Source organism: Macaca fascicularis, chromosome 1 (genome assembly GCF_037993035.2).
Source record: "Macaca fascicularis isolate 582-1 chromosome 1, T2T-MFA8v1.1".
Classification (NCBI taxonomy): Eukaryota; Metazoa; Chordata; class Mammalia; order Primates; family Cercopithecidae; genus Macaca; species Macaca fascicularis.
The window spans coordinates 30997488-31011683 of NC_088375.1; the positions used below are offsets into that span (position 1 = coordinate 30997488).

General features: G+C 45.1%; 1 protein-coding gene and 1 pseudogene across 10 annotated transcripts in view; both read right to left on the bottom strand.

Annotated features, from left to right (window-relative positions):
- TNFSF4 (TNF superfamily member 4) overlaps nucleotides 1–14196 on the bottom strand; it is a 277633-nt gene that overhangs the window by 207091 nt on the left and 56346 nt on the right. The gene's annotated exons all lie outside the window — the stretch shown is intronic.
- Nucleotides 1–14196, bottom strand: part of LOC107128902 (T-complex protein 1 subunit alpha pseudogene) — a 96865-nt pseudogene that overhangs the window by 26323 nt on the left and 56346 nt on the right.

Genomic DNA, 14196 nt, shown 5'->3' on the forward strand with positions numbered 1-14196 from the left:
CTATTGCTAGCCAGCAGAGACCATCAAGGCCCAAACACATGCATGCATTTTTAAGCTCCAGGAGCTTTGCAACATAAAGGAGTTTGAAAATGTAAGTGTCTGGGTCTTTTCTAGAAGCTCCCTAATTTGTAGGATAACTTATCTCCCCATGCTTTATGTAAGCACAGGGAACAGAGGACAATCAATTCCACATTGACATGTTCTGACAGATCCACATACATAACAATTGAGATTTGAAATTATATCGTCAAATGAAACCCTGAGAGATCTTTCAAGAGTTTTCGGCCAGGCATGGTGGCTCACGCCTGTAATCCCAGCACTTTGGGAGGCTGAGGCGGGTGGATCACGAGGTCAGGAGTTCAAGACAAGCCTGGCCAAGATGGTAAAACCCCATCTCTACTAAAAATACAAAAATTAGCTGGGCGTGGTGGCAGGCACCTGTAATCCAGCTACTTGGGAGGTTGAGGCAGGAGAATCGCTTGAACCTGGGAGGCAGAGGTTGCAGTGAGTCAAGATCACACCACTGACCTTCGGCCTGAGCAACAGAGCGAGACTCCATCTCAAAAAAAAAAATAGTTTTCATTTTTTCATTTTGTGTTTGTTTGTTTGAAGGGGGAAATATAAATGAATAAGACATGATACCAGCACAAAGGGACCTGAAAATCTATTGGAGGAAATAAGATATATAAGGACAGGCTCATTGCAGAGCGTGGAATGCAGTCCAAGAGCGTAGAGCACTGGACATGGAAGCTCCATTGCTGACTCATTGTGTGATAATGGGGCAAGTCCCTTTGCCTTGCATGTGGTGACAAACTCTTGGAATCTGTATTTTGTAACTATGCAGACCACAGATATGATATCTTATGGGACCATGGTTCTCTAGGGACAACTCTGTCCCTGAGAGCTAAGTCCCAGGGATGATAGCTAATCCTGGGACACATAAAGCTAAGACATCAGGACCCCCCATGGAATCACCCACAGGGAGTAACTCAGAGCAGCAACCTGCTGCAGAGAGGGAAGTAGCACCTACAGCCAGCTGTGCTAAGACAAATAACTATTTTTTTTAGAACTTACCATGTACCAGGTACTAGTCTTAGTTAGATGTATCATTTTGTCAATCCACACAACATCGCTATAAGGAACTGTAATTATTCCTCTGCTTGGGATGCTTTTCCCAGACACCCACCTATTTCAATGCCCTCACCTACTTCAAGTCTTTGCTGAAATGTCACCTTTACAATGAGGCCATCCCTGACTGCCTTTTTTTTTTTTTTTTTTTGAGACAGAGACTTGCTCTGTCACCAGGCTGGAGTGCAATGGCGCAATCTCAGCTCACTCCAACCTTGACCTCCCAGGTTCAAGCAATTCTCCTGCCTCAGCCTCCCGAGAAGCTGGGATTACAGGCGTGCACCACCACGCCCGGCTAACTTTTGTATTTTTAGTAGAGATGGGGTTTCACCATGTTGGCCAAGCTGGTCTCAAACTCCTGACCTCAAGTGGTCCACCTGCCTCGGCCTTCCTAAGTGCTGGGATTACAAGTGTGAGCCACCCTGCCCAGCGCTGACTGCCCTCTTATTATAACATCTTCCTTCTTTCCCCAAAACCCCTATCCATTTTATTCTGCTCTATTTTTTTCCATCACATTTATCACATTCTAACATGCTATGTACAATTTACTTATGTTCATTGCCTATCTTCCCCTATTAAATGTCAGTTTCCTGTGGGCAGAGATTTCTCTCTGTGTTGCTCACTGACGTATTCCAAGTACCTAAACAGGCAACAGCAAGTCCCAAGGTAAAGGGCCAGACTGCAAATATGTTCGACTTTGTGGGCCACATGGTTTCCATTGGAACTACTCAACTCTGCCTTCATAAGACAAAAGCAGCCACACTAATGCACAAAACGGGTATAGCTGGGGTCCAGTAAAATTTTATTTACAGGCACTGCAACTCAAATCTAACATAATCTTCACATATCACAACATATTTGGCTTTTATTTTTCAACCACTTAAAAGTGTAAAAACTATTCTTAGTTCACAGGCCACATAAACAGGCAGCAGGCTAGAATTGGCCCACAGGTCACAGTTTACCAGTCCCTGAGCCAGCACCTATTAAGGGCTCATATGGAAATCACTGTGCCAAGATATCTGAGGGCACTTGAAAGTGGGATGTTGCTTTAAGTATGTCAAACATTCCTTATACGATCATGTATACACACATTACTAATGTGCTTTGCCAGGTGCCTTTCCATAGTACCAAGGTAAATTTAGCTTTATTCACTGTCTGAATTATGTACAACTCATTTAAATTAAATAAGATTAGAACAATGAAGTTGTCAAGTTTTCAAAGATCACATAAAAAGAGTAGATGGTAAACAATTCTGTCCCCAAACATCTCATGCATCTCACATTGTACCTCATTGATAAATCCAAATTTCCAGCATGAGCATTGGATTTGATTTTATTATTGTTTAAAAAGCAATTGACAGAACTAGGAACTAAACCAGTTATGATGTTGTAGGCATTTTCAACTGTGACTCATACTGTGAAATATGGAGTTAGCTCATCTCAACAGGACAGAAGAGGCTGCATGGCATGTGGTTGTGTGTTATTGAATCTAGAGTTTGATCTCAACCCACTTCTCCCCTGTGGGCCCTGTGCATTTGAGTCCTCTGGTAAGGAGGGTGGGCTCAGATCAGTTTCTACACTGGCAAGTTAGTTCAAGGCTATATTCTTGTAGACACACCCTGCTTTCCCAAAACTGAGGTAGACATTCTGCAATGTCACACAAACACGCTCAAAGGAAGCAGGGCTTTGGCATATAGTAGGCACTCAATAAATATTTGAATGAATGAATAAATATATGGATAGCTCTGAACTACTAGGGGGAAAAAAGCACTCATTCAAGTAAACAGGTCATCATTAATTATCATTTACTGTACTCTATTCTTGTCTGCCACAGGAGAAACAAGAGATATAAGCCCCAGTGCTTGACCACTTATTTATTTACTTATTTCACAAGCAGTATTAAATACCTACTATGTTCCAGGAACTCTACAAGGAATTTGGCCTACAGAGCTAATGAAGACACTACGGGGTTGCATTATAACTTCCATGGGTCCTAGGCTCTTTTGCCTTCATGGACCCTTTCTTCCCATTAAAAACATTAAAATTTTTATTTTACATTGTCTTAAATATAATTCAGGCTGGATTCATTTGTTATGTTCTTAATTATTATATTCATTATTTCTTCAGAATTTAAAAGCAATTAATATTAAAACGTTGACCCTAAAAGTACCCTGGGCCCTGGGCTCTGTGTCTGTTGTGCCCAGTGGGGCGACTGCCCTGCGACAGTCTCTGTCTTCCTGCCTCCTGTCCTGAATGAGTCGGTCCAAACGTTACTCGAAGGAGCTGATCAAGGTAGCTGGGACCTGGGGGGTGGAATTCCCAAGTGTGGGAATCCTGAGAGGTAACTATGGAGAGCTTCCGAATGGAGAGCCTGTGGCCGGGGGGTGAAAGTGAACAGTGACAGCAGTCTGTTGGGGAGTATTGGGTTCTGAGCAGGGCGAGGAGGGGATCTGGTTGCGGGGATGGAGAGATAGTAGCAATGGCAAGGCAGGAAGTTACAGCAGCAGCAGGATGAGGAGGGTGACTCCATCACTCAGTGTGGACTGCTGGCGCCTGAGTGGAGTAAGGCTGATGGCTGTGCAGGGAGCAAAGGCGGTGGCCACTGGGGAGCCAGGTGGTGTGGGAGGGGAGCAAAGCAGACCAAACAGCCTGGCATGGGGTGTTGAGGCCCAGAAAGGATGATGAGGATATTAGCACAGTCCGTGTGGAGTGTCGGAGCCTGAGGGTAGATCAAGGTAACCAGCTTCTCACAGTGAGTAAAAGAAGTTACAAATCTGGCCAGGCGCGGTGGCTCACACCTATAATCCCAGCACTTTGGGAGGTCGAGGTGGGCGAATCACTTGAGACCACCCTGGGCAATATGGCGAAACCCCGTCTCCATGAAAAGTATAACAATGTATCAGGTGTGGTAGCACACACCCGTAATCCCAGCTACTCAGGAGGCTGAGGTAGAATAATCGCTTGAGCCCAGGAAGTGGAGGTTGCAATGAGCTGAGATCACGCCACTGCACTCCAGCCTGGGTGACAGAGCAAGACTCTGCCTAAAAAAAAAAAAAAAAAAAAAAAAAAAAAAAGGTACAAATCTGGAAAGTGAAAACTAGAATGAATCTGTGCTGCTGTTAGATTAAAATCAACAATATCAGCATGAATTCATGCTTTCCTGTATATACAGATATAAAACTAGATATGTGTGTGTGTGTGTGTGTGTGTGTGTGTGTGTGTGTGTGTGTGTGTCCTAGCTCTATACACTGAGCGCCTGGGAGCAGAGACATTCCAATAGCAATGAACATAGCTACTATCATCCACATTTTGATTTCTTCTATGGTTTGACACTTTTTATCCCCTACAAAATTCATATATTTAAATCCTAACCCCCAGAGTGATGGTATTAGGAGGTGGGGCCTTTGGGAGGTGATTAGGTCATGAGGGCAGAGGTCCAGGTATGATATTCATGCCCTTACAGAAGGGGCTCAGAGAGCTGCCTTGCCCCTTACACAGCCAGAAAGTTGGCAATCCGCATCTCACAGGCAAACCCTCACCAGACCCCAACCATGCTGGCACCCTGATCTTGAACTTACCAGCCTCCAGATCTGTGGAAAATACACTTCTGTTGTTTATAAGCTAACCAGTCTATGGCATTTGTTATAGCAACCCAAACAGACTAAGACAACTTCTAAATACCATTTTCCATGAAAAGGAGCCAGGCCTCTCAGGAGAAATGGCAGGAAAATTACAAGATGAGTTTGGAATATCTTGTTGTTCCAGAAGGCAAGGAAATGTACAAAGAATGATAGGGACACTGGCCAAATTGGGAACAATTTGATGAAAACAGATTAGAACCCAATAGATAAAATAAGCTTCTATGGGTCCATACTAATATAAATAATTGATTCATTAATAAGAAAGAAAGTAAGCTTTTTCTTATAGTAGAATGCCAACTAATTAAATGCAGAATGGATAATTAAATTAAAAAATCACTGCTTGGCAATCATCATAATAATGTTTCAGACAAGAAATATCAATGGATGCTAAAACTGATGGGTGAACATTTGATGCAGAATGGGTTTTTTTTTTTTTCTTTTGAGACAGGGTCTCACTCCTGTCACCCAGGCTGGAGTGCAGTGGCTCAATCACTGCAGCCTCAACTTCCCAGGCCCAGATGATTCTCCCACCTTAGCCTCCGGAGTAGCTGGGACTACAGGCATGTACCATCATGCCTGGCTAAATTTTGTATTTTTAGTAGAAATGGGGGGGTTTCCCCATGTTTCCCAGGCTGGTCTCAAACTCCTGGCCTTGGCAGGGCACGGTGGCTCAAGCCTGTAATCCCAGCACTTTGGGAGGCCGAGACGGGCAGATCACGAGGTCAGGAGATCAAGACCATCCTGGCTAACCCGGTGAAACCCCGTCTCTACTAAAAAATACAAAAAACTAGCCGGGCGAGGTGGCGGGCATCTGTAGTCCCAGCTACTCGGGAGGCTGAGGCAGGAGAATGGCGTGAACCCGGGAGGCGGAGCTTGTAGTGAGCTGAGATCCAGCCACTGCACTCCAGCCTGGGCAACAGAGCGAGACTCTGTCTCAAAAAAAAAAAAACAAACAAACAAAAACTCCTGGCCTCAAGTGACCCACCCTCCTCAGCCTCACAGAGTTGGGATTACAGGGATGAGCCACTGCACCCGGCCCGAATGGGATATTTAAATAGTCTCAAAGTACCTTCCAAAATACTAATTTTAAAAAATAAGAATAATTTACAGTAAAGAGGACAGGCAGACACCTCTTAATTCAGTGATCAAAGTGAACATCACCATTAATAACACAAACTGAAATTGTGCACCACCTATAGGATGCAATGAGAAGACCATACACAGCATCACTTCTCTGCTATTCCTACCAAAATTGACAAGCATTACCTACATCCAATTCTGAGGAAATATGAGACACACTCAAATTAAGGAGCATTCCACCAGATAACTGTAATCTACTAAAATGTGAAGGTCACGGAATCAAGGAAAGACTGAGGAATCCCCCACTTTGAAGAGGGTCAATGAGACGCAACCACCAAATGCAGGGCTCAATCCTGGACTTCCGCGATAATCACATTTATTGGGACAGCTGGGGAAACTTGAATGGTGTCTGCAGATTGGATGTTAGTAAGGTATTAATGTTATTAATACTTTTATAGCTTTGATAGTTGTATTATTATATAGAAGAATGTCCTTGGGTCCAGGAATGATACACTCAAATATTAAAGTGATGTGGCATCACGCCAATAATTTCCTGTCCAACAGTTCAGGGAAAAAGTCATTATACTTTTCTTGCCAGTTTTCTTTAAGATTGAAATTATTTCAAAATAAGAAGAAAAAATTAATTTGACAGTCATCAAACTTTTTTAGGTAAGGCCCAAGACTACAGAATTTATAACCAAACTATTGTGTATTCCCTGAAGGACATTTGCTTTTAGTGATTCATAAGGTTTCTTAAAAATCAAGTATTTTTTTCTGGCATAAAAATATGACTCCCACATGCAAAGCTAATCTACAGTGTGAGAAGTGCAGGCAGTGGTTACGCTGGCAGGAGGATGAAGGGGAAGTGGTGGCTGGCAGCAAGCCCTGAGGAGCTCCCGCAGCTCTCCATGCTTCCTGATCTAGGCTCTGAGTGCATGGGTGTATGTCCTTCATGCACATGTACACCCTCCTGCTGTACTCAGGGTTTGTACTCTTTTCTATAGACATACTGTACTGCAATAAATCATAAACTTAAATTTAAAAAAAAACAAAAACAAAAACAAAAAACACAGGCGCAGTGGCTCATGCCTGTAATCCCAGCACTTTGGAAGGCCAGGGTGGGTGGATCACTTGAGCCCAGGAGTTTGAGACCAGCCTGGGCAACATAATGAGACCTCATCTCCACAAAGAATCAAAAAATGAGGCGGGAAGATCACTTGAGCCTTGGAGGTTGAGGCTACAGTAAGCCATGATTGTACCACTGCACTCCAGGCTGGGTGACAGAGTGTGACACTGCCTCAATTTAAAAATAAAAAACAAAAAAAGGCTCAGGCCTCGGTCTTAAGAAATCCACAATCCAGCATAAACAGAAGATGATGACAGCTGTCACAGCTGCATGTCTGACACCCACAAACCAACAGTGAATCACCAGACTAACCTACAAAGAAGCTCTAAATTTGCGCTTCAACAGGAATTCAAGGGAGAAGGTTACTGGGGCCCAGAAAAGTAAATATATATATATATATACATTCACTCACTCACTGGCTCTCCATACACTTACTCATCAACTCCCCCGTTCTTCTCTCACATAAAATTCGTAAATGGGTGTCAAGATTCTATTTTACTACCACCTTATTACCGCCTTCCTCTCACAATGGGAGGGAACATTCAAAAGATGTTTATTTAAAGGGACTTGGTCATAGGAAGCCCCCAGTGGTACCTTAACAGTTGTGCGCGTGTCTCAGTGAGCCCATGTGGTGCAGATGTGAGGGAAGAGATGGGAAATGGGGGAGTCAGAAGTGGTCTCACCATGTCACTGGCCTCCAGGTTATCACCCAGTGTCCATCATTTCCTACCTGCTGCCAAGAAGAAGACCCTGGTGCTCCTTGGACTGAACTTTGGCCTAGGACTTGCTTGATGTTGTGTGCACAGCTTTAAACCCCAGCTTTCCAGCACTGAACTACCATGACAGGACAGAACCCAGTGTCCTGGGGTAAAACCCAAGGGGTAGCAGCCGCACTGGGGAGACATGTACCCAGTCTGGACTAGTCCTTAATGTGTTGTTTTCACCTTTGTGAAGGTCTCTCATGTTTCTTTCTTTGACAGGAAAGACTTGGGGGAAGTCCCTCTGATTTCCCCCTGCTGACACTGGGTCCGCTTTGGCCGCTTGACGTGTGTGGGCTTCCTGAAGTCTCTGTTGCTGCGGACCAGGGCATATCACTTTGCCCGTGGTAAAGGAAGAAAGGAAAATTTCCACCCACCTGAGACAGGCTGCTTCTATCTTCAGCCTGAGGCAGAGCAGCCATCACTCATCACCAGCACCCCTCAGGTCTTTCTTTGCTGGACTGGTGCACGGGCAGGGGCAGGGGCGGGGACAGTTCAATCCAGGAGACCTGGGTTCCAGCTGTGGTTCTGGTTTAACTGTGCTTCTACCCTAGCTCTGTGATGTCAAGCAAATTATTTTTCATGTCTTCACCTTGGCTTCCTCATCTGGACTATAAGAAGGTATTTTCAAATAATCTCTAAAATCCTCTAGAATATAAATTCCATGAGGATGTCATCCTGCAGCATAAGAGCTCAATAAAATGTTCGATCAAGAAATAGGCTGAATGCAGTGGCTCACTCCTGTATTCCCAGAACTTTGGGAGGCTGAGGTGGGCAGATCACTTGAGGCCAGGATTCTGAGACCAGCCTGGCCAACATGGCAAAACTCCATCTCTACTAAAAATACAAAAATTTAGCTAGGCATGGTGGCACACACCTGTAATCCCAGCTACTCGGGAGGCTGAAGCATGAGAATCACTTGAACTCTGGAGGCAGAGGTTGCAGTGAGCCAAGATCACACCACTGCACTCCAGCCTGGCCAAAGAGCGAGACTCTCTCAAAAAATAAAAATAAAAATTTTTTAAAAAGGAAATAGTTGGCCGGGCATGGTGGCTCACGCCTGTAATCCCAGCACTTTGGGAAGCCGAGGCGGGCAAACCATGAAGTCAGGAGTTCAAGACCAGCCTGGCCAACATGGTGAAACCCTGTCTCTATTAAAGATGTAAAAAAGTAACCAGGCGTGGTGGCGGGCGCCTGTAATCCCAGTTACTCGGGAGGCTAAGGCAGGAGAATTGCTTGAACCCGGGAGGTGGAGGTTGCAGTGAGCCAAGATGGTGCCATTGCACTCCAGCCTGGCAATAGAGCGAGACTCCATCTCAAGAAAAAAAAAAAAGGAACTAGTTAAAGGAATCTCTTCTGAGGTCAACTGCCCCACGTCTCATCCATTTGACCTGCCTCTGATTTCAGCCATAACTACAGCAAACAGACAGTTCCTGCAAAGCTCAGACTCCCCTGGTGACAGTGCCCCATCTCAAGGCCAGCCCTGCAAGTTTTTCTGTTTTCTGTCTCCATTTCTGGCTCAACCTCACTGCCTCACAATCTCAAATGCAACAAAAACATTTTACTTCTCCGTCCCTCAAAGTAACTTGCGCATGATCTCAGAGTGTGCAAAGATTTTCTAAATAGATCAAATGAAAAGCATTAAAAGATTTTCTATTTCTAAATAGAACAAATTAAAAGCATTAACCGTAGACAAGACTAACAATTTGAACTAATATTCCTAAAAAGACATCCTTAAGAGAGTCAAAATGCAACTATGGGCTAAGAAAACATATTTGCAATATATATTTAGCAAAGGACTCATATCCAAAATAAAGAATTGCCGTAAGTCAATAAGAGAAAGACCAACAGCCAGCCGCCAAAGATTACATATTATTCCATTCACACAGAATTCAAAAATGGGTAAAATTTCCATTAACGGGAACTGAAGTTGGAATAGTGATTATCTTCGAGTGGAGTATTACAGAGAAGGACTACAAGGGGAGTTAGTTGCTGGACTGATGGAAATGACCAGTATCTCAGTCTCAGTAATGATTCCACAGGTGTATACAATGGATTTTATGTAAAATTGAGGTGTACACTTTGTGCACTTTGCAACAGGTAAGTTAGAGTTCAATAAAAAAGAGGGGGGGAAAATCCAGGCTGTTTTAGGTCACATGCTCACTCCTGCAGCCAAGGGCATACAGTGTGCTGATTGGTTTCGGACGGGGCCCTATGGCCCATCCCAAGGGCTGAGAATGGAGCCCACCCAGACCAAAAACAGACAGAGGAGGGGATCTCCAAGGAGAATTGAGAAGCATTTGCAGAAGATGAGGAAAAAGATGTTCTAAGGGAGACAGCTAACTTCTTACGGTCAGGACAGAGGTGGGCCTTACCTTCAGCAAGTGGAGCTGGAAAACACAGGACAGAGAGAAAGACAGACACAGAGACAGAGAGACAGGGGCAGACAGATGCAGTGACCAGCCGTCGGCTTTCCAATTCTTTGTTCTCACTCCTATGAGTGAAGCTGCACTTCCTATGTGGGGGCTCTGAAAGGTTTCCCTGTATCTGTGGGGGAATTTGTTATTCTTTTTGACCATCTGGCATTTTGAGCCTGCTTTTAATTGTTTGGGGAAGTTCCCCGCCTTATGAATCTTGAAAGGAGGCAGAGTTGCCTCCCACTCTGTGCTGAAAATGCCAGTGTTCATGATCTAAGCTCAGCCAAGGAGACAGCAGCGCTCCAGAACCACAGAGACCACAGGGCACATGGGTGTGGAGGACTTGGTCACAGAAGAGTCTAGCCCAGCAATGTCAGAGCAGGCCGGTGTTCACGGGGTCAGAGGAGCGAGCAGCAGCAGCCGGCGCCCAGCAGCACAGCCTTGCAGTCCCCACCCCCCATTCTAAGGTGTGATGTTTGGCCCTTTTGCTGGCAGGCTCCACATCTGATCCTCCATCCTTCCCTCCAATCCTGTACCCCAGTCTATATCCTTTCAATAGTTCCTTTTTGGCCTAAACCAGCCAATTCATGTACACGGCTTGAAACCAGGAATCCTAACTGATAATAACATGCTTTCAGAAAATTCCCCCTTTTAGCTTATACTAATCTGTGAAGGTTCTGTTCCTTGCAACACAGAGAAGCAAAGCTGAATCCAAAAGAATGCTTCTACCGTGTGAATTTTTCACACCATCATATGGTCGGTCACAAGGAAGGTGTCTGCTGGCAAAAGACCCTTAACACCCCACAAATCACATGACAGGAGGAAAGGGAGACAAGCCAACATGTGTGAATTGCAGTTAGGTCCTCAACTTACCTTATGTTTAGTTCTCATCATAAACCCACAGGATAGGTATTGTACTAGTGTGCTCAGGCTGCCATCACAAATACCACAGACTGGACGGCTTAAACCACAGACACTTTTATTTTCTCACAGTTCTGGAGGCAAGAAGTCTAAGGTCAACATGCCAGAAAATGTTGTTGCTGGTAAAACCTCCCTTCCCAGCTTGCAGACGGCCACCTTCTCACTACGTCTTTGCATGGCCTTTCCTCTGTGTGTGCACAGAGGAAAAGATCTCTGGTATCTCTTCCTCTTCTTACAAGGACACCAGTTCTATCAGATTAGGGCCCCACCTTCTATGATCTCATTTAACTGTTAACCTTCTTAGAGGCCCTGTTTCCAAATACAGTCATACCGCAGGTTAAGTCAGTAAATGAATTCTTGGGGGATGCGATTCAATCTGTAACAAGTATTGCCCCAATATTGCAAACAAGAAACATGAGGTTGAAGTTCTTGTCCAAGGTCTAGATAAAGCCTTGGCACTTTTCAGTCTGCTTATGCTTTTCAGTCTTTCTTATCAAATCCTGGAAATTCAAGCTTCAAAGTATGAAGTAGAAGAAGAGTATGGTATATCACAGAGCAGTGAGAAATGAATGAACCTGAGATGAAGCCAGTGTGACTGCCCGCCAGTCAGCCCTGAAGCCAGGGAATGGAATAAACCAGATAGATCCACTGGCTCCTCTCCAAGCTCCAGTCATGCCATGGCTGGCACATCACTGCCTCGTAGCACCTTGGGTCCTGCGTTTGGGTCCTGACTCTCACATGACTTTGTGAGTGCTGACAAAGACTCCCTCCTTGACCAAACTTTAGTCAGATTCCCTTAAGCCCTCTTCTCAACTAGGCCTTGCCCTTGACCTGCTGAGCCCAGTTTTAGCAATGAATCTTGTTAAGTCCATTTACTGAGATTCTCTCACCCTCAACATCCAATCAAGCTCCTCTTCCTCCACCTAATCAAGTTCCTCTAGGTAATTTTCCATCCACTCCCCCACCCTGCTCATTGGCTGTAAATCCTCCCTTATCCCTGATATAATTGGGTTTCAATCCTCTCACCTATTGCAATAATCTTGACTCTTATTGCAACAGTCTTGAATAGTCTTCATTGCTGTTTTTCACAGATATCAGGATAATTTTTCTTTAACGCTTTATTAGGGGCAATATTTCTTTAACGCTTTATTTATCTCACATTTCTCCTTACATATCTCCCCAACACACAGTTGTGCTTCAGCTGGTGCACTGTCAAGAGGCAAGTGAGTGGGTGGGACGGTGGGTGACACCTAAAAGTCCCATAGCCTAGCTACAGAGAAAAGTCAAAGAGCACCTTGAAGCCTCTGAAGAATGGACAGTGGGATGAGTCTTAGGAAAAGGAAGATGGAAGAGAATAAAGGGAAGAAAACGGAGGGTTCCTAGCAGCATGTCGGACTCGATCGGAACCAGCCTTACGCTATCAATTTGGGACCCTCCAGGAGCAAAGGGCCCCAGTCTTGATGGCCTGAGGGCCCCAAGTCCAAGGGGCAGCACTTGGCAGAGGGACAAACACTGGATAATTATTCTGGTCCTGACTTTGGTGCTTTCAGCTCTGCAACGTTAGGCAAATCAGCTGACCTCTGTGACCCCCCGCCTTTCCATGCATGAAATGACAGTAACAATGGCTCCCTCACAGGTGCAAGTGAGAACGTAAGTGAAATAATTTGTTTTCTTTTTTAGTGTGCTTGATATTTACTGAGAAGAATGCAAATGCTCTTTCTAACTGGTCTTCAGGAGCTGGGTTGAGGGCCTGTTTTTGTTTGTCTGTTTTGTTCCTAGTATTTTTGCCCAAATGTGCATATCTGTGGGACTGATGAAATTATGAAAGAAAAAAGGACAGCTGGGCAAAACCGGTGCATGGAAGAAAAGGAATGTCATGATTTGGGACTGCCGGGCCCCTGTAGCAAACCAATGGGGCAGGGAGTAGGTTGGGAGCCAACCAGGCCCAAAGACTGGCTCCTTTGGGAGTCGGTGAGCTGTCCAAATCAATGTCCAGGGAGGTAGAGCCAACCAGGCTCACCTAGGTTGGTCATTGTCTCTAAAGGCAGGGTCTGTCGGTGAGATGTTGTGGGTGATGATGTGCTCTCTGGGAATATGTAGGCTGAGCAATGGCAGCAGCTGGGCTGTGGGTGGTCTGCCCAATATGTCACAGACCCCTGGCCTACAGCTGGGGCTCAGAACAGTCCAAATTTGCAAAGCAGACATCCTGGGCTGGCCTGAGTAGGCAGCAGCGTGGTTTAGAGCAAGGCCCCTGCCCAGAGGCAGGCAAACAGAGCATCATCCTGAACAAAGACGAGCACTACAGAGGGATGATGGAGAGAACCAGAGGGCAGAGGGGAGGGAAGGGGACCAAAGGGGCACCTGTGGAAGGGAGGCAGTGGCAGCTTACAAGGCCCTCCCCCACAGGGCCCAAGGGTCTTCCAGCCCAGTAACAATATCTTCATTATCATCCTGGCCAAAACACTGCTTCCTTTCACTGAGGAAATTACAAATGTTATACTATTATTATTATTATTATTATTATTATTATGATGTTAGAGAGAGACAAGGTCTCACTCCGTTGCCCAGGCCGGAGTACAGTGATGTCATCTTGGCTCACTGCAACCTCCACGCCCTAGACTCCAGCGATCCTCCCACCTCAGCCTCCCGAATTGCTGGGACCACAGACATGCACCACCATACCCGAGTAATTTTTGTATTTTTAGTAGAGACAGGGTTTCACCATGTTGCCCAGGCTGATCTCAAACTTCTGGACTCACGCCATCCACCTGCCTCGGCCTCACAAATTGCTGGGATTACAGGCGTGAGCCACTGTGCCCGGCCACGAATGTTATTTTTAAAGCACACACACATTCCTGGTGGAAAGTAAGTATCCTCAGCACCCATTTCCTGAAACGTCTTTTAATCATCGCAATATGGAGATTGTATTATTATCACTATTTTAAAGACAGGGCAGTATTTTCCTGGGGCAGTATTTCCCAAATTGTGTTCCATGAAATGCTAATAACAGTACTAAGAAGTAAGTAGTGTTCACTTTTGAAAATGTTCCTGTAGCCAAATATGTTTGAGAAATACTGCACAGAAATGGTACGTTCGTAAGCATAGACGTAGGAGTCAGAGACCTGG